This window comes from Lithobates pipiens, unplaced genomic scaffold (assembly GCF_037356315.1).
Source record: "Lithobates pipiens isolate NorthernLeopardFrog02 unplaced genomic scaffold, aLitPip1_a1.2 Scaffold_28, whole genome shotgun sequence".
Classification (NCBI taxonomy): Eukaryota; Metazoa; Chordata; class Amphibia; order Anura; family Ranidae; genus Lithobates; species Lithobates pipiens.
In genome coordinates this window covers 84740236-84762098 of record NW_027507789.1, presented here as the reverse complement: position 1 = coordinate 84762098, position 21863 = coordinate 84740236, and the positions used below count along the sequence as shown (strand labels likewise).

Here is a 21863-nt window from a genome sequence, read left to right as displayed (position 1 = left end):
TGCTCATACAGACTCGGCGCTTGGAGTACCTAGGCTTACTGCGGGACTCCATGGAAGCAAGAGTATTTCTCCCTTCAGACAAACTGCAGCCTCTGAGCCGCTGTTCACAGGTGGTCGTCTCTGCGCTTCTGCATGTGCATCCTGGGCCTCATGGTGGCCTCCTTCAAGGCAGTACCATACGCCCAGTTTCACACCAGAGTCTTGCAGAAGGAGATATTGACAAAATGGGACAAATCTCTGTTATCAATGGATCGGCAGATTCGGGTGAGCCAGTCAGTCAGGGACTCCCTGCTCTGTTGGCTGAGGTCCCCGGCACTTCGGTCCGGGAAGTCGTTTCTACATTGGACAGTGATCACAACGGACGCCAGCCTGACCCAGGCTGGGGTGGATTACTGGGAGTAGTGTCGACCCAGGGCCTCTGGTCGGGGGAACAATTCAAGTTGCCGATCAATGTGCTCGAGCTCCGAGCGATCAAGCTATGCCTCTCCACATGGTCGATGAGACTACCAGGTTGTCCGATCAGGATCCAGTCAGACAACGCCATGACAGTGGCATATGTCAACCATCAATGAGGAACAAGATCGGCTGCCGCATGGGAGGTCGCTCACATCCTTCAGTGGGCAGATTGACGTGTACCGGCCTTGTCGGCCATTTACATCCCGGGAGAAGACAACTAGTCGCCAGATGCTTGACCCAGGAGAATGGGCATTGCATCCAGAGGTGTTCAGGCTACTGTGCCTGGGATGGGGCACACCAGACGTGGATCTCCTGACCTCCCGTCTCAATCGGAAGGTTCCAAGATTTGTATCGAGGACGAAATCCTTGGGCAGACGCACTGGTGGCTCCATGGGGTCAGTACCGACTGATCTACGCCTTTCCTCCGCTAAAACTGCTACCACGTCTGCTCAGCAGAGTGGAGGCCAAGGGGATTCCAGTGATACTGATTGCCCCAAATTGGCCTTGGCGTCCCTGGTACGCCGTCTTAATACACCTGGTTGAAGATGTTCCCTGGCGACTACCGATACGAGAAGACCTCCTGTCTCAAGGTACACTTCTCCATCCTGCTTTACCACCGCTGATTTTAACGGCATTGCTGTTGAGAGCCAGGTGCTAAGGAACCGGGCCTGACTGACTCTGTGTTTTAAACTATGTTGAGGGCACGTAAATCTTCGTCGCAGAAGATATACCATTATACCTGGAAGGCCTACATCTCCATGTGTGAGGGAAAGGGGTGGCGTCCACACACCTATTTCATTTCCAGGATCTTGCTGTTCCTACAGCGAGGAGTAGACCAAAAATTGGCCCTGAGCACCATTTAAGGATCAAATATCAGCCTTGGCTTTTTTTTTCCCCAACGGCCCCTGGCGCCTCACTCTCTAGTGAGCACTTTCATACAAGGGGTCCAGCATGTAGTTCCTCCGGTGTGTCCACCCTTGCTCCCGAGGGATCTGAACCTGGTACTGGTATCGGCACTTCAGAAACCGCAGTTTGAGAACATCAGGGAAATTCCCTTGTTGACTCTTTTTTATCAAGTGTTCTTCCTAGTGGCCATTACATCGGCCAGGAGGGTTTCGGCACTGGCGGCCTTGTCTTGTAAGTCCCCCTATCTGGTTATCCCCAAGGATAAGGCGGTGTTGTGTCCACAACCTTCTTTTCTGTCAAAGGTGGTTTCGGTGTTCCACGTCAATGAAGACATTGTGTTACCATCTCTATGTCCTAAACCAACACATCCTAAGGAGGTGGACCTCCATTGCCTGGACGTGGCCCGGGCTCCAAGGGTATATTTGTCTGCCACGGCTCCCTTTTGGAAGTCACTGTTTTTTTCAGTAGCTGGTCCGAAGAAAGGTGGCGGTTTTGTCGGCCACCATTTCAAAGTGGATCAGACAGATTGTGGTCCAGCGCCTTGAAGGGGCAGGTGCCCCCCTTTCCTGTCATGGACCATTACACCAGGGCAGTTGGAACCTCTTGGGCTTTCCGACATCAATTGTCAGTCGCTCAAGTGTGTAAGGCGGCGACTTGGTCGTCCAGTCACACTTTTACCAAATTCTACAAAATGGATGTAAGTGCATCGTGTGATGTTGCAATTCGGCACTTTTTTCCTCTGTTTTAAAAATAGTTACTTTTGAGTATTAATGCACTGTTGCATTTGTTGACCACAAGTTCTGATGCAGTTAGGATGGTGACTCCCCTGTTAGGGAGCACTGTTGGTTGTGGGTTAAATTTTATGCTTTTCCCACCCCTGCCTAGGTAGGGTATTACAAAAGGTTTGCAAATCAGCCGGGGTTCTCAACTGTGCTGTGCGATTTCTAGCTGTTTCCTGTAAGCAGATTGGAAATTTCCATCTATAGGCTATGTGCCTATCGCGTAGAGCTTGTAAGAGAGGGCGCAGGTCTCTCCTATGTTGCAGGGTGATTGTAGACAAATCCTGGAATAGTTATATATGTGCACTATTGTGCTCCAGGCAGTCATGGTTGCGGGCAAGGCGTAGTATCTCCTCTTTCTGTGTGAAATGAACTAGACTGCATACTGCATCTCTTGGGGGGGGGGTCAGCATCTCTGCCCCTCGGTCTAAGAGCTCTGTGGCACCTTTCCATCTCCACAGGGGCATTGGGCGGCCTCCCCAGCAGTGTATTAAAGAGCCCACACACCTGATTGCAATTGGGGTACGCCACCTTCAGGAGAGGACTAAGCAGAACATGCAATACATATGAAAAACAGAACTGTACAGTTCTGCCCAGGGCGCGGTCCCTCTGGCTATAACCCTTCAGCCTGCTTCCTGCAACTCCGGTTTTTTTCTGCCTAGTGAAGAAGGACCTAGGCTCCCTGCCTGGACCATAGGTCCTGGGGATTTTTTTCTGGATGTTGCCTTTTGCGTAAGATATTGATCCTGTGATCTTCTATCAACAGCCTGCTGGGTGACAGGCTGGCTAATATAGATCCTTGTAGTCTCCCCAGCCTGGCCATTGAGCGCGTGCAGGCCCTAGCTACGCGCTGTGTCGGCCACGGCATACCCTTCATGCTGCAGGGGCGGCCGGTGAGCTACATGCTCTGGGGCACACATATGACCGGACTACGGACGTCTTCGTCACAGTGTGCCATGGCCAGCAGCCACCCCGTACTGTTTGAGTGTGGGTCTGTGGGTCTGTGATGGGAAGCCTCTAGCTCGTACGGACGGTAAGTACAGCTCTCCCTGCCTCGGCAGGACAGAGCAGCTGGGCATTCCCTGGGAGGTCGATTAGGGCGTCCCTCCTCTCTGCCTGTCCCTGTATCCCCCCCCCCTGCGGGGGATGCTGCATGGCTGGGCTCTGGTGCGGTGTATGTACCTGGGCCTCCCAGGCTCTTACCTTGGCTGGGGGCGGCGCTGGCTGGCTGTTCATGTGCTGTCGTCTGTCTCTCTGCTGGTGTCTGTGGGCTCTGCTACCACTATCTCGCTTACTGGCGCCATTTCTGTTAGTCTCTGTGTACAGCATGGTCATCGGCCATTTTCTTTTTTACCACCTCAGCGAACTTTGAGAGACTTGGATCAGCTTATCCGTTCATTTTAGTCCTTTCTCTTATTCACATCACCCTGGCATTTATCATTGCTTTTACATACTTATATAATTTAACCAATCATTTTAAAATTCTATTACAGTATTAGCGTCCTAATTCTTATATTAAATCTAAGAATGGGTAATATCCCCTAATTATGACAGTTTCTTTTAATCCCTACCTCCCCCTTCCCCCTTCCTTCCCAACCTCCGTGAATAAGATCTCTACTCCTTTCTCTCATTACACTGATGTTAATCTATCTCCTCATACCTTCTGCATAGCTCCATGTTTTTTTTTTAAAACTCTCCATGACTCCCCATTTTTCTCTTAACCCCGCACGGTTTTCTTCCGTTTCACATCTCAAACATTCCATCCTCTGTTTCTTTGACTTCATCTATCCACTCCCATATATGTGGGCTTTCAATTTCGCACCACTTTTTAGGTACGAGTCTTTTTGCTGCGTTTATCAGGTGTGGTGTCAACGACTTCCTATATTGTTCGGGCCCCCGTTCAGTTCCATGTAGCAACACCACCCACGGGTCTTCTATTACTTCTTCCCTAGGGATCTCTTTTATTATATTTAGAATCTCTTGCCAAAATTTTTTAATTTTAAGGCAATTCCACCATATGTGAGCTGCTGTCCCCAATTCCTTGCATCCTCTCCAGCACTCCGCAGTTTTGCCGGGTTGGATTCTACTTATTTTATCTGGGGTAGCGTACCATCTACTTAAACATTTATAATTAATTTCCACGGTCTTTACATCTACTGCTGAGTTATGAGTCAGTTTGAATATTTTTTCAATAACATTTTTATCCCCGTGTTCTCAATTCCCCTTCCCACTTAGTAATATATGGTGTGATCTCCAATTCATCCACCCTCATTACTATTTTATATAGCTTTGAAATTGTGCCTTTTGTGTTTTTGGCTGTCGACAGCCATTCCAGCGGGGTCAGATCTTCACCCGTTCTTATTGGTTGTGGTAGGTTTTTAACAAAGTGGCTCAATTGGAGATACCGCCATTCATCTATCACCAATAATTCGCTATTACCTTTTAAATCTTGTAGTGTCGCTATATTCCCTTTTTCTATTGTGTCCTAATTGTGCCCTATCTGCCTTTATCCAATTCCCTCCTATTTTTATTTTCCCTGGTGCGAAATAATCATTTTTTTACGGTGAATTATATTCCCCATTTAAGGTTTTTTCTTCTACCGTTATAGGTGTTTCTAATATCTCTCTGTCGTCTTCTGTAATCCTTGGCAACTTTGCATTTTTTAGAAATTTATTTTCCCCCTTCTGTCTTCTAACTGGCCTTCTTTCTGTTCCACTGAATACAACCCCTTAGAGTAATTTTTGAATGTTTCTGCTATCCTTTTTGTATTATGCACCATTGCCCCTTGCTTATTTTGTATTTTATCAATATAATTTCTAGATTTCTTCTTTTGTAATATGCTAGGTGTTTACTCACTTTATTTCCCCATTGAGATCTTTCCTTAGCTATTCTGTTAAATGTTTTGTTTCTTGTTCCATACGTTCCTTTAAATCATCTCTTTTCATTACTATTTTGTGATATAGTTCTGGATGTTGACCCAGTTTTTTTGCAATCTTGTTCTGCTCTGTATATACAGTATCTTCTATCATTTTCTCAATTTTCCCTGATCTTCTTTTTTTTTTTTTTTTTTTCCCTTGAGCCTATTGCTATTAAGATCCCCCTGATGTAAGCTTTATGGGCCTCCCATAAGGTAGATCCCGAGACCTCATCGGTATTTCTTATAAAATAGTTCTCTAGTTCTTGATACATCATTGCGAAGCTATCTTCGTCTCGAAGAAGGGCTTCGTTTTAATCTCCAAGTCTGGGACTGTCTTTGGTATCCAGGTACAATCATTTTTCATTTTTAACTAGGGCATAGCGCTATTTCTATTTTAGTTTCTCCCACCATCTCCAACATTCTATGTTCTAACGGGATATAATCTATCCTACAGTACGTCCCGTGCACAGAGGAGTAAAACGTATAATCTTGTATTTTCGGGTGTTGGATCCTCCAAACATTTACTAGTTGGCACTTATGTATTGTCCTTTTAATTGCATTTAGTTGTACGTTGTTTGTCTCCTGTACACGGGCCGTACTATCAATTTGCGGGTCCATACATAAGTTCACATCTCCCATCAAGATCACGTACCCTTTTTTGAAATCCATCAACTTTCCCAAGATGTTGTTCAGATAATTAATCAAGTTTATATTGGGGGCGTATATGTTTGCTAACGTGCAATCCATTCCAAACAGATTTCCTTTCAGGAAAATAAATCTTCCATCTGGGTCCACCATTCTCTCCTCCAATTCAAATCGTATATCTTTCGCAAAACCTATCGCTACACCTCAAGCTTTGTTATGGTATCTCCATAGTACCATGTTGGAAAGTTGTTTGAATGAAATAGACAACCTCCACCCTGTACCGTTTAAGCTCATTTAAGATCGTATGACTCGCTTCTCCCCTCCCCCCTCCCCTCGGTGGCCCCCATCGGGCCTTTGAGTCGTCGAGGGTCACAGATACTGTGCCCCTCTCCGATTCTCGCAAATCCGAGGTGAGGCGAGACTCTAACCTTGCAGTCTCGCTCCACCCTACCCAGATTGTATTTGGGGATTTGGATAGAGTGGGCCGGTCCTATATAGGCACCACTAGTAAGTTAACTTACCCCTCTTGTCAGTAAGTGTCCTAGGTCTACTCTTAATGTACTTATATCTGCTTTGATTGCATTTTCCAGTTTCAAGAGCATCTCCGCCATGTCTAATTTAGTTGGTAATTGAGCATCTGCTCTTTTTTCTTCAGCTAGTTCACTCTCCGTTGTTATATCCTCTTTTAATTGGTCGTGTCTCTTCTGTTTTCTTATCCCTTCTCCTCTTGTTATCCATTATATCTTGTTGATTCAAACCTGAGGTTTGGGGACTTATTCCCTGCTTCATGTACTGTTTAATTGTGGTGGTTGTTCATTTCGGGGCTCCTCTTTGTGGTTTTACTCATAATGCCCTTCCCGTCTCTTCTTATTCGTTTCCCCAGTTGGTTTTATTTTATTTTACCCTCTTTAGACAGCTCTCACCTCTTCTCCTGGGAGATATCGGTCTGATATAAATATTATCTGCTATACTGCTGTTGCAGTTACAAAATAGGTTTTCCAAATATTTCCATGGGGCCCTCTAGGGTATGCCGTTTATTTCTATATGGGGGAGCAATTCAATATATCCCAGAAATATCGGGTCCCCCCCTCTTTTCCCCCCTTAGTCCATTTATTACTGTCCACTCTGATACTTTACCAGTATCCCCAGATCCGATTATTCCCCACAGCCTTCTTTTGGCCCCTTTCTAATACGAGGTTGTAGCAAGCTCTGCTGAAACCAGCCTGTAAGATTCATTTTACCAGTGTTATGATTCTTCAGGTATAACTAATCCCACGTGTTTATTCCGCTCTTACAGTCCACATGGGGGTTGGATTAGGGAATTTCATGTAACCGCACAATAGTTGGTACTTGACAGAAATGGTATACTACTTTAAATTTCTGCTGATAAGCCGGAAAGATTTATAAGCATTAGGAGGGAGATATGTAAACGAGCAAGCTAAATATTTTTATAACAAGCTGTTTCCTCATGCAACCACCATCTGTTCTTCCAAGCCTTGGTCTTAAACTTTAAATGTCACAGATATCAGTATAGAGGCTTATAATCAGTTTTTTTTTTTTTTTTCCCCCTCTGAGCAATATATATTCTGTTCAAATTCAACTTTTACTTCTTCTGAAGTTCATGTATATTACCTCAAACTTCTGATCTTCTGTGAAGACACTGTCCCCTATGCTTTATCCCTTATTGCCATGATATATACCACATGTAAGGTAGATTAAGCAATATCATGTAGCCACACAATACTGTGTATAGTGGGCAGCACAGTGGTGTAGTGGTTAGCACTCTCACCTAGCAGTAAGAAAGTCACTGGTTCAAATCCCAACCTTGACACTACCTGCTTGGAGTTTGCATGTTCTCCCTGTGCCTGCGTGGGTTTCCTCCAGGTACTCCGGTTTCCTCCCACAATCCAAAGACATGCAGGTAGGTTAATTGGCTTCTGTCCAAAATTGGCCCTAGTATATGAATGGGGACCTTGGATTGTGGGCTCCTTGAGGGTAGGGACCAATGTGAGTGTGCAATGTACAGGGATAGGGACAATTGTAGACACTCACTCAGGTTGAACTGTGTGTGTGTGTGTGTGTGTGTGTGTACACACACACACACGTATATATATCTCTCATAATAGGGTTTGGCTAGATCTTATATAGCAGGCTATTTCAACATTCAGCTATTCATTCATCCAAGCCTTGATTTTATAATACTCGTCCATCAAAAATCAGGTCAGCAGCCACCTTTTATCTCATATATCATATGTAACAGATTGTATCAGAGGTCTATCTTTTGCAGTATACTTAGACCTTTACTTTAGATATACCGATAATCAGTAAAGATGCAGGGAGTCTCTCTATCCTGGGCACTGTATTCTGTTTGGCTTCAGCATTTACTTATTGTACAGTTCATATAAATGACCTCCGTCTTCTGCTCCTCTGTAATGTGACTGTCCCTGCTGTTTGATCACCTGGCTCCGTTGGATAGAGATTACTCTTACCTTCGCCTCATAATATCTCTTCTGGGGACAGCACTTTATCCCTTGATACCTCTATTTCTCTGCCCGTCTTTGAGTGACGAGGGGGTGGGGGGGGGGCGGCGGTGGAGGAAGGGGGGAACCGGAGGGGTGCAGGGATGCCACAGACTCACTCTTGCTTTTGCCGGATTCTTATTTACCGCTCCCACAGCTCTGTGTGGTCGGTGTGCTCCTCTCGGCTACCATCTAGGGTACTCGGTGGCAGCGTGCAGAGTCTCTGTCTCTGTGTCCTGTCCACCTTCCCCCGGCATTCTCGCTTACACACGCCAGCCGGCAAGATCAGGCCGCTCCCTCCGTGATGCACATCATGTCCCGTGGTCGGCCATTTTCTGTTGGTGTCTGTGAGCAGCTTGGTCATCGGCCATTTTCTCGGAGTCCAGGGGCCATTTTTCTAGTGTTTTTTGACTATACAAGAAGGGCCGGTGGCCATTCTCTTGTAGCCTCAGCGCGGTTTTTCTCCCCAGAGCTGGTTCCTGTGCCTCAGAACAGCGCAGTTTTTACTGCTGGACACTTGTGAGCTGACACGGGACACAGCGATCCGCGAAAGCACGGCACAGCACTCAGGGTCAGGGTGGCGAGTCCGGTGGCGGGGCCCCTCAGGCTGTTAGCAGCTGGGAGGGTGGGATTGAGCACCTTGTCCTAAGCCCCCATGGGTGGCAGACAGAGTGGGTCAGGATGAGGTCAGAAACTGGAGTTTCTTCCCCATATCCCCCTGCATTTGCAACCGGCTCGCCTGCAAATAGTGCAGTGCCTTTGGACGCTTTGTCAGCGTTCATTGCAAGGGTGGGCGTGCGGGCATTATGGGGGTAAAAAACGGCCCCTGCCAACCACGGCCCTCCAGGGAGAGCACTGATTCGGACTCGGGCCCTGCGGTGACTGACAGCCCCTGTTCTGATGTGTCAGAGGATGCTGACCAGGACCGTTCAGTGACAAGGATTCCGTGTGTGGGTCCGCACAGGAGAAAGCGCTAGTTAAAGCACTTATAACTAGTATGCGTTATACCCTGAAAATACAGGATGCAGCAGGATCCTCTGCTAAGGTGGCGGTCTCTTTTGGGTCCTGCAAGCCATCCCGTACACCTAAGGTATGTCCGTAGCTGACTTATTTTGATGAGCTCATATACAAGGACTGGGGAAGCACAAAACTGACCTTTTCAGTCCCAAAATGGAGGTTTGTCCCCACCCGACACACGGGTGGGGGGTCGCCTTCGGGAGTTTGCAGCTCGGTGGGCCTCTCGGCTGTCCAAACATTGGGTCTGCAAACTGATTTCATCGAGCTACATGATTGGTGTCCAAGAGAGGTACTCTAACAGATTTTGTTCCCTCCAGCATACCTTGTAAGGGACCTGCTCAGACGCGGGGTGATAGTGCCTGTTCCAAAACTGAAACGGTTTCGGGGAATCTACTCCAGTCTGTAGCCCCCAAAAAGGAAGGGCTACGTCCTATCCTGGACCTAAAAGCCCTCAATTGCTTTGTGAAAGTACAAAGGTTCAGAATGGAATCCATTCACTCCATAGTCGCTGCACTCAATGAGGGGGACTCCCTGGCGTCTTTGGACATCCAGGACGTGTACTTGCATATGCCTATATGCCTCCGATTTCTGCGATTTGCAGTGGGGGAAGAGCACTACCAGTTTGTGGCTCTCCCCTTTGGCCTGGCTTCAGCACCCCGAGTCTTTACCAAAGTATTAGCTTTAAATTTGGCGTTGTTGGGACAACGTGGGATCTCAATCGTGGGTTACCTACATGATCTCCTCAAAATGTCGGTACTAGTGCCGACTCGGTGCCTGGAGTACCTAGGCTTACTGCTGGACTCCATGGAAGCGAGTGTTTCTCCCTTCAGACAAACTGCAGACTCTGAGCCGTGGTGAAGCTGTTGATAAACCGCAGGTGGTCGGAGCTGCATTTCTGCATGTGCGTTCTGGGCCTCATGGTAGCCTCCTTCAAGGCAGTACCATACACCCAATTTCACACCAGAGTCTTGCAGAGGGAGATATTGTCCAAATGGGACAAATCTACGTTATCCCTGGATCAGCAGATTCGGGTGAGCCAGTTAGTCAGGGACTCTTCTCTGGTGGATGATGTCTCTGGCCCTTCAGTCCGAGAAATTGTTCCTGCCTCTTCATTGGACGGTAATCACAATGGACATCAGCCTGACTAGCTGTGGTGGAGTGTTGGGAGTACAGTCGACCCAGAGCCTCTGGCCGCGGGAGGAATCCCAGTTACCGATCAATGTGCTTGAGCTTCACGTGATCAGGCTATGTCTCTCCACATGGTCAAGGAGGCTACGAGGGCATCCGATCAGGATCCAGTCAGACAACACCATGGCGGTGGCATATGTCAACCATCAAGGAGGAACAAGGAGCTCGGTTGTAGCATGAGAGGTTTCTCACATCCTTCGGTGGGCAGAGCAACACGTACCGGCCCTGTTGGCCATATACATCATGTAAGTATAAAACTAGCTATCTAAGTTGCCAGGTGTTTGACCCAGGAGAATGGTCATTGCATCCAGGGGTGTTCAGGCTGCTTTGCCTGCGGTCGGGCACACCAGATGTGGATCTTCTGGCCTCTTGACTCAATTGAAAGGTGCAGAGGTTCGTGTCCAGGACAAGAGATTCTTTTGTGGATGCGTCAGACCCGTTGGCTCCATGGGAGCAGTGCGGGCTGATTCCCACGGCCTAGGGTATTCCAGTGATACTGATTGCTCCAGATTGCTCCAGATTGGCTCTAGTGTCCCTGATATGCCGACCTAGCAGGCCTGGTGGTGGATGCTCCCTGGTGGTTGCCGATGCGAGAAGACCTCCTATCGCAAGGTCCGATACTCCATTCTGCTTTACCATCGTTGTTTTTAACGGCATGGCTGTTGAAAGCCAGGTGCTAAGGAACCGAGGACTGTCTGACTCGGTAATCTCCACTATGCTGAGGGCAAGAAGATTTTCTTCTCGGAAGGTATACCATCGTATGTGGAAGGCTTATGTCTCCATGTGTGAGGAGATGGGGTAGTGTCTGCGCACCTATTCCACTTCCAGGATTCTACTGTTCTTACAGCAAGGAGTGGACCAGAAACTGGCTTTAAGCACCATCAATGGACAGATATCAGCCTTGCCTGTCTCTTTCCAATGACCCCTGGCGTCTCACTCATTGGTAAGCACCTTTTGAGCAAGGGGTTTGGCATTTAGTCCCTCCGGGTGCGTCCACCCCTACCTCCATGGGATCTGAACCTGGTGTTAGCGGTGCTTTAGAAACTGCTGTTTGAGAACATCAGGGATATTCTCTTGTTGACTTTCTCAGAAAATGGTCTTTCTAGTGGCTTTTACATCTGCCTGGAGGGTTTCTGAGTTGGCGGCCTTGTCTTGCAAGTCGCCCTATCTGGTTTTCCACAAGGATAAGGTGGTGTTGCGTCCGCAACCATCTTTTCTTCCAAAGGTGGTTTTGGCCTTCCATCTCATTGACGACATTGTGTTACCATCTGTGTCCTAAGCCGACACACCCTAAGGAGGTGGCCCTCCATTCCCTGGACTTGGTCCAGGCACTGAGGGTATATTTGTCTACCACGGCTCCCTTTCGGAAGTCAGATTCTCTGTACGATTTGGTAGCTGGTCCAAAAAATCAGGATCAGATGTGGATCAGACAGATCGTGGTTTCGGCTTACACCTTGAAGGGGCAGGTGCCCCCCTTTTTTCTTTCACGGCCCATTCCACCAGGGCAATTGGGACCTCTTGGGCTTTCCGATATCAAGCGTCTGTCTCCCTGGTGTGTAAGGTGGTTGTCTGGTCACACTTTCACAAAGTTCTACAAAGTTGATGTAAGCACATCTTCAGATGCTTGCTTTGGTCGCAAAGTTTTGCAGGCGGCCGTGTAATTGTTGCAAGAGAAAGTTACATTTTGGTTGTCAATGCATTCTGATGCACATGTTGACCGCAAGTTCTAATGCGGTCGGTTCAGATGGTGACTTCTCTGTTGAGGAGCACCTCTGGTTGTGGATGAAGTTATGTTTACTTTTTCCACCCCTCGTTCTGACACTGCTTGGGGACGTCCCTACAGTCAAGATTTCATGGAGCTGTGTACGTCAATGAACGAAGGAGAAAATAGGATTTTTGTACTCACCGTAAAATCCTTTTATCTGAAGTTCATTGACGGACACACACCCACCCCTCCTGTTATTTTACATTATACCGCTTGTTGACGTACTCAGCCTGCTTCCTGCAACTCAGGTGTTATAGCCAGAGGGACCACCCCCTGGGCGGTACTGTACAGTTTTTTTTTTCATATGTATTACATGTTCTGCCTAGTCCTCTCCTGAATGTGGCGTAATAACCCTATGGTCCAGATTTAATGGAGTGGTGTCCTTCAATGAACTTCAGAGAAGTATTTTTTACGATGAGTACTAAAATCCTATCTTTTTCCCTTTTCTGGCTTGGGGCCTTTCCCTCAAAATCCATACCAGACTCAATATTGTGGTATGTTTTTAGGGGGAGACCCCACGCAGGTTTCTCTTAACGCTGTTTTAATGTTTACAAGAAGTTACAAGCATTTAGCGTTTGAAATGCCGGTAAACTACAGTCCTGTACGTGATTTATCTGCTTTCAAAAACATGTCAGTAAACTCAACAGCCTCTAAACTACTTTAAATGATTGTATGTGTGCACGTAGGGTAACAGTAAGCCCTTGTACACACGGTCGGACATTCCGACAACCAAATCTGTCGGATTTTGTCCGAAACTGTTGCATACACATGGTCCGACACAGTTGTCGGAAAATCTGATCGTTCAGAACGTGATGATGTAATTTTGTTACGACGGGCAGGCCAGTAGCCAATACCTTTGGTGTAGGAATTTGATCTGAGCATGCGTGACACTTTGTCCGATCGGAATTCTCTACACATGATCGGACAAGGTCCGATCAGAGCATGTTGTCGGAAAATTTTATAGACAAGTTGGAAAACTTGGTCCGTCGGATATTCAGACGGAAACAGTCCGATGGAGTCTACACACAGTCGGATTATCCGACAATACGGTCCAATCGGACACATTCCGTCGGAATCTCTGACCGTGTGTACAAGGGCTAAGAGTTTAGGGGCTGCTGAAACAATCGCCCAACTGCTCCTAAACGTGAGTTTAGCAGCTCCTGTGTACAAGAGGCCTAACACTTTCAGAAGAGGAGAGGGGTATGATGAAGAGGCTGTGCTGGGGAATTCGCTCTTCCCAGAGTAGTAAAACTTTCTAACAAAATCAAAGGCACATTACCAGGGAATTTAATTGAGACCAATTTGGGCATTTTCACTTAGGTAGGTACCGTTTTTGTTGCCAGCGGTTTCGACATTAACCTCCCTGGCGGTATGATTATTTCAGACTTTAGGTGCTGAAAGCGGTACCATTATTTTGCATGGAAATTTGGTGTTTTATATTGTAGGCCTGTTCTTAGAAATCACTTAAATAAATCCAAACAAGTCTAATAGACATCCCGAGTATGATAAAATTTGAAATATGAAATGGTGTGTGTGTGTATATATGTATATGTATGTACAGTGGTGTGAAAAAGTGTTTGCCCCATTCCTCATTTCCTGTTCCTTTGCATGTTTGTCACACTTAAGTGTTTCGGAACATCAAACCAATTTAAACAATAGTCAAGGACAACACAAGTAAACACAAAATGCAATTTGTAAATGAAGGTGTTTATTATTAAAGGTGAAAAAAAATCCAAACCATCATGGCCCTGTGTGAAAAAGTGATTGCCCCCTAAACCTAATAACTGGTTGGGCCACCCTTAGCAGCAACAACTGCAACCAAGCGTTTGCGATAACGTGCAATGAGGCTTTTACAGCGTCCTGGAGGAATTTTGGCCCACTCATCTTTGCAGAATTGTCCTAATTCAGTTACATTAGAGGGTTTTCGAGCATGAACGGCCTTTTTAAGGTCATACCACAACATCTCAATAGGACTCAGGTCAGGAATTTGGCTAGGCCACTCCAAAGTCTTCATTTTGTTTTTCTTCAGCCATTCGGTGGTGGACTTGCTGGTGTGTTTAGGATCATTGTCCTGCTACAGAACCCAAGTTCGTTTCAGCTTGAGTACACGAACAGATGGTCGGACATTCTCCTTCAGGATCTCTTGGTAGACAGCAGAATTCATAGTTCCTTTTATCACGGCAAGTCTTCCAGGTCCTGAAGCAGCAAAACAGCCCCAGACCATCACACTACCACCACCATATTTTACTGTTGGTATAATGTTCTTTTTATGAAATGCAGTGTTCCTTCTACGCCAGATATACTTGGACACACACCTTCCAAAGAGTTCCACTTTTGTCTCATCGGTCCACAGAATGTTGTCCCAAAAGTCTTGGGGATCATCAAGATGTGTTGTGGAGAAATTGAGACGAGCTTTGATGTTCTTTTTGCTCAGCAGTGGTTTTCCCCTTGGAACTCTGCCATGCAGGCCATTTTTGCCCAGTCTTTTCCTGATGGTGGAGGCATGAAAGCTGACCTTAACTGAGGCAAGTGAGGCCTGCAGTTCCTTGGACGTTGTTGTGGGGTCTTTTGTGACCTCTTGGATGAGTCGTCGCTGCGCTCTTGGGGTAATTTTGGGCGGCCGGCCACTCCTGGGAAGGTTCACCACTGTTCCATGTCTTCGCCATTTGTGGATAATGGCTCTCATTGTGGTTCGCTGGATTCCCAAAGCTTTGGAAATGGCTTTATAACCCTTTCCAGACTGATAGATCTCAATTACTTTCTTTCTCAATTGTTCCTGAATTTCTTTGGGTCTCGGCATGATGTGTAGCTTTTAAGGATCTTCTGGTGGACCTTACTGTGCCAAGCAGCTCCTATTTAAGTGATGCCTTGATTGTGAACAGGTGTGGCAATAATCAGGCCTGGGTGTGGCTAGAGAAATTGAACTCAGGTGTGGACAACCACAGTTATAGTATGTTTTAACAAGGGGGGCAATCACTTTTTCACACAGGGCCATGATGGTTTGGATTTTTTTTCACCTTTAATAATAAACACATTCATTTACAAATTTCATTTTGTGTTTACTTGTGTTGTCCTTGACTATTGTTTAAATTGGTTTGATGTTCCGAAACACTTAAGTGTGACAAACATGCAAAGGAACAGGAAATGAGGAAGGGGGCAAAAACTTTTTCACACCACTGTATATATATATATATATATATATATATATATATATATATATATATATATATATATTATCTCTATCTCTCAATAATGTAATCAAATCAAAAACACTGAAATGTACCGAGTTGCAGAATTGTCGCTGTCATTACTTTTAGCCCCCGTTCACACCTATGCGAATTAGATGCGGCTTACACCACATCCAATGCGCAGGACATTTTAAAATGCATTCAAATTAATGTATCTTGTTCACATATGTGCATTGCATTAGCACTGCGCATTGCACAAAAAAGTGTGCATTTTCTGGGCATTGCGGTGCGAATTACAAGCACATTATCCTCTAGGTGAACGCATCTGATTTTGCAGATGCATTGCGTTCTGAATAAGAAATATCTCCTTCTCACTTCACCTCCCCTCCTCTCCCCCCTCTCCCTGCTCAGCTGATGCGCAGATAGAAGGGAGCGGCACTGCTGAACAGCTGCTTTTTCTCTTCACAGAGAAAATGTAGCTAGAATTCACACCGCACTGGTGTGAACCCGGGCTTAGTGTTTGACGAATTTCCCCACAAATTACTATTGCTCAATTCTGCTAGTGATTCTAATTTATTTTCGCTGTTTTCTAGCTGGTCTATAACCACTTTTAATGTAAACAGACATTTTTTTTGTTGCTATGGACAATCTCCAGTTTCCTGGCATAAAGAACAGTATCTATAATATAAAACTGCATGCAGGACTCTGGCCAAACCACTAGGGACAAAGGGGATGTGTAATTATTTGATACAGTACTGTAATCTGTAAGATTACAGCATACTGTATCTATACTGTGTTTTTTACTTTTTGAATTTGGCGCCGAACTCTGTCCTGGTGCATCGCAACACTCGCAGGGAACGGAGCTCGGCACTGTGACAGATCGAGCGAGACACGGCGGCTCGCTGATCACATGGGGGAGACATCGCTGGATCACGGGGACAAGGTAAGTAACCCCCTCCATGGATCCAGCGATATACTCCCGAGTCGGGCTCGGGAATACCGCTTACGGTAATGAAATCTTACCCCGAGCCAGACTCGGGAATACCGCCAGGGAGGTTAATGGCTGTGTGTTGAGATATTTTTAGGGGACTGCAAATTTACGCTGTTATACAAGCAGTACACTCACTAAATTACATTGTATCAAAGTGTAATTTCTTCGGTGTTGTCACATGAAAAGAGATAATAAAATATTTTCTAACTGGGGTTGACAAAAGAATCTATAAAATGTCATGGAGAGAGAATTGCATGTATATACACATCTGGCCAGTGGGGGAGCGAAAGGGAGTAAGCAAGTGTAGTGGAGGAGAAAGTTGTGGTTTTGATGTATTTTGAGACTGCATCTGCATACACTTTCCTGTCTGCCATGTATATAGGGGGAAAAAACTGATGTAATAGCTGCAGGTATGGGCTATGTAAAGTAACAAAAACAACAACTAGAGAGTTGAGCATTATGAATCTACTTTGTTTCCTAGTGGGGAACTTTGAGGATACAGTTCCCCTAATAGATGTCTTATGCCCAACAAATTATCTTTCCTCTTATTGTTTTAAAGATGGTGGATCCTAGTGACGTCACTGAGCTGTGAATCGACACGTGCTGCACTGTGACGCCATGACTGCGGCACAGCGCATGCACGTTGGTGCTTTTATCTGCCATTTTGATGGGCATTTCTTGAATAAAGAGAGGAAATGCATTAATTTGTTCGTAGTAGCCTCTGAAGCAGCAGGGCTCCTGGAACCTATGGCTTCACCCTGTGAGGATTGTCCACAACTGATGGCGCACACCTGATAAGTACCATGTGCTTCTTTAACCACTTCCCGACCGGCGCACGCCGATGTACGTCGGCAGAATGGCACGGGCAGGCATATTGGCGTACAGGTACGTCCAATCTTTAATGACGCCCCACCATCGCGAGCGCGCTGGCGGCGCGCTCACGTGCTGGCGGCGTGCTCACGTGCTGGTCGGGACACCCGTGAGTCCGGTTGCGGGTCCCGCGGACTCTATCGCCGCGGACATACACGCGATCATCTCACAGGGTGGCTGAACAGAGACATGCCGTTTGTAAACAGCATCTCCCTGTTCTGCCTAGCAACAAGTGACGCTGATCTCTGCTCCATGTGATTGGAGCAGAGATCAGTGTTCACTAAAAGAAAGCCCAGCCCCCCACAGTTAGTAACACACCCCTAGGAACACTTAACCCCTACACTGCCACCCATTGGTTAACCCCTTCACTGCCAGTGTCATTTACACAGGAATCGCTGCATTTGTATAGCAGTGATTGACAATGGTCCCAAAAATGTGTCAAAAATGTCCGATGTGTCCGCCATAATGTCGCAGTCACAATAAAAATCGCTGATCGCCGCCATTACTGGTAAAAAAAAAAGTTTAATAAAAATGCCATAAAACTATCCCCTATTTTGTAAACGCTATAACTTTTGCGCAAACCAATCAATAATCGCTTATTGTGTTTGTTTTTTTTTTACCAAAAATATGTAGAAGAATACATATTGGCCTAAACTGAGGGGAAAAATAATTTTTTTTTATATATTTTTGGGCGATATAACAAAAAGTAAAAAATAATGCATTTTTTTTTTCAAAATTGTCGCTCTATTTTTGTTTATAGCGCAAAAAATAAAAACCACAGGGGTTATCAAATTCCACCAAAAGAAAGCTCTATTTGTGGGGAAAAAAGGACGTTGATTTTGTTTGGGAGCCACGTCGCAGGACCGCACAATTGTCAAATAAAGCGACGCAGTGCCGAATCACAAAAAGTGGTCTGGTCTTTAGCCAGCAAAATGGTCCGGTCTGTAAGTGGTTAAAGACTTGTATATGAATGCCTGTGAATATGAGAGATGCCTGACAGTAGCTTGTGCAACCTATAAAGCTCTGTTCATTGTCCAATTGGATTAACATTGTGGCTTGTGACATTGCCTAGGAAGGATGGCTATGTGCATTTTGAAGAGTATAATGTACTTTTTCAAAGACATCCATATGAATACTATTCAACACAGGAAGTTTATGATATTATTTATATGATCTGCAGTCTCTTTTTTTTGTCTGATTGGAGAAAGATTAAGGAGACTGTCTTCAGAATTGTTTTTTTTTTTCACTGTGCATATGCCAGTTTATATAAACAATATGGTATATGCCAGTATCCTATATGCTACACTATTGCAGAGTTCTTATACTGTGGAAACTATGTCCCAATACTTCCTCTGAATTTATTGAATGGATGCTCCTGCGAGGGAGGGTGAGTACACCAATGTGAGGGGTAATTCCCTATATATCTGACCACCTCTGGACCAGGAGCGACATACATGTGTAATTAGGACTGAACATCATATGCATCTGTTTGAGGGATGTGGAGTTCAATACATCCCTGCAGGGACATTTTCCATATTTACAGTTTACCTCCTCTGGACAGCAGTTGAGGAACTTATTCAGTTATTAACTTTACAACCGGACTTCCTGGCTTGAGGGTTCACACTTCTAAGCAGGCCTGTATGGTTCACTTTCCCATGATTATGGATTCAGTATGCATTAGCCTGGCATTCAAGTTTGTTGCATACGGATAAGGAGCCAGTGTTGCCAACCTACCAGACTGAAATTTACTGACGTGACAGCATATCTAAAAGTTACAAAATGACAGTTTTAAGTGCAAATTTCAGAAAACATATTTCTTATTTTATTTTTATTTAAGTTATGACACTGTTCCATATAGCATTGGTGTCATATCAAGATACAAAAGTGAGCCAGATAATAGGAACAGGGTAGCGAAGATATGGTCTTCCGATTTATGTGGTCTATGTGTATAATTTTACAATTCTGTAATAAGTCAAGTTTTTTTTTTTATGGGAATGGGAGTAGTCGTATGCTATTTTTGCAAGCACCAAATCGCATGGTTACCACAATACCATGCGGTTTGGCACAATGCATTTTTAAAATTGGTGCAAGTGCTACTTTTTTCATTGTCTAGTGCCTTTAGACCGATCATTCATTTAAATGGTTAATGACACCCCAAACGCAGCATTTGCTTTTTGCAAAGGTATTGCTTGCGCTACTTTTTCACATTCCAATGTGTTTTGTAGCCCATTCAAATGAATAGGCTGTCCATACCGGAACTGGATCACATGGGAACAGGCGTGTTTCAGTGTGAATCAGCCCTTATAAAAAAAAAAGCATAAACGAGTATCAAATGAAAACTGAAAACCTACGTTCTTAAAATCTGAGAAAAGGTGTGTGTGTGGGGGCGTGGCCTGGAGCTGCATGGCGTAGGGAGTGCAGGCTAAGAGCTCCGTCTTCAATTAATACTTCATACCGATCCTGAGGGGTAATGCTAATGCTACACCAAGCTACCCACGGTGTTCCTCCTTACTCCCGTCTACATGTCGCCACTGAAGCGAACCTTCGGAGCCCTGGTAAAGCTAGATGAGTACAGCCATGAGGAGCTGGACCTGGCGGTAGAAGATGGTATCGCTCCTATTCCAGAGGAGGAAAAACCACCCACAGGGGACACCGCTAGAGTGATGGAGGCCATCTCCCTGTGCTAGTCTACTCTTCAAAAATAGAGGTGAAGGTCGACCCATCTATTATAAGGCAAGACATCCACAAACAGTATCGAGCCTGAGTGCAGCATCAGCTACGTGGAAGATGACATTGCACCACTGAAGGTGACAACTGAAAGGTTGCAGCACAGCTCAATTCAGTTCTCCGCAAGTAAGATGACATGGAGAGCAGACTGTAACTGCAACCTTCATTTTGTGAATCTGCCTGTTTGGGTTGAAGACTCAGACCCCCCCCACGTTCATGTTCCTTGAGAACTTGCTCATCAAAACCTTCAGCAGGGAGGCCTTCTCATCCATGTTTGTGGTGGAGAGTGATCATCGCCTGGCTGCATGCCCTCCACCAAGCGGTGTTCCCCTGCGCACCTTTATCACAAAATTCCTCAACTACTGTGACTGGGATGCTATTCTGCGGCTAGCACATGAAAGAGGAAACCTACCCATTGGCAACGTCCATATTGCAGTATTCCCAGATTTCTTGAAAAGAACACAGTTTGCTGAGGCTAAACGACAACTACGCATCCACTATCTGACATATGCACTGTTATTCCCAGCGAGACTCTATGAAGTCTGTGATGGCAAGGCCCAGTTCTTTGAGGATCCTGCAGCGGTTTTGTCATGGCTGGAGCACAGAGAAGCAGCTGGACCTAATCTTAATTTTTTTTTTCTTTTCCTTTGACTCCTATTGCTCCAGATTGGCCAATTCTCCGTGAACTGTGAGTTTTTCCGGCTAATACCCCTGCTTGCTTACACTTTGATTCCTCCTGGCCAGTCCCGGGGCTATCCTCATCCTTTGCCCCTGTCGCATATCCCGGAACTTTTCCTACCAAACCCCCCCCCCCCCCCCCCCCCCATACAATATTGATCCTTGCAAACCTCAGGCGTATTGTCGGATCACCCTGAACTTTTAAAAAATGTTTCACTCTGCGCCGTTTTGCAGTCCTCAGTTACTAGCCACTCTCAAGAACACAAAGATCACACTTGAAACCATGTTTTTTTTTCACAGTTCTGGCTGCTACCATTGACTCTTCAAGCTTTGTTTCCCCGGCCAGCCTCTGCCCCCACAGAGGCAGTTGTTTGTTCTGCCATGCTTGTCCAGTGCAGGCAAGGTTCATGTGTAGGGCTGCAATTAACGATTATTTTCATAATCGATTAGTTGGCCGCATAATAACCTTAACTAAATATATACACCATACTTATTTTAAACTATACATATTAAAAAAAAAAAAAGTAAAAAAAAATAAAGGAATTTATTCTTAAATATCTCTATGCAGTGGTAAAGATAAATAACCAACTATATGGTTAGGGAGCAAAATCTCTAATCTTCTCTGAGAATAACACAGAAGAGATATACTGTATATACTATTAAAGGTTGAATTTGGTGAATATCATCAGACTCAGAGATAAAAAAAAAAAAAAAAACGCGTTTAAAGAAAATTAGACTGCTTTCCTGATTATCAGACAGAACTGTAATATATTGTTTATGACAGACTCCCTTGTCATAGGCAGGTGGCTTGATAAGCTACCCGTGCTTGCTGCCACTTATGCTGGCCATACAAAAACCATGTCTTTCTTCAAAAAAAAAAAATTATTTCAATAATGTCTGTTGATTTTCTAATCGTTAGTGGGATCAAATCGACATTTGTTTTCAACCACAGTGACGGGTAAAATTGAAGGAGCAGTATAGAAAACATCTTGGTCAATGGAATTTTCTATCGGTGTATGGTTTTCATTCAGAAATTCCATTAATTTTAAAACTGAATTTTAAAAGCAAGTGACATTTCCAAACTACGTTCTTTCATTAATCAAATGCACAAAGATTATTCGTAATGAATATTCTTGCTGAAAATCAATATGTGTATGGCCAGCATAAGGCTTGCAGTTAGCAGTGCTCTTTTCTGTGTGTTTTTGCACGCGTGATTT

The 21863-nt window shown here is 45.2% G+C and overlaps 1 protein-coding gene across 4 annotated transcripts in view; it reads left to right on the top strand.

Moving 5' to 3' along the window:
* Nucleotides 1-21863, top strand: part of COASY (Coenzyme A synthase) — a 639852-nt gene that overhangs the window by 159466 nt on the left and 458523 nt on the right. The window lies entirely within an intron of this gene.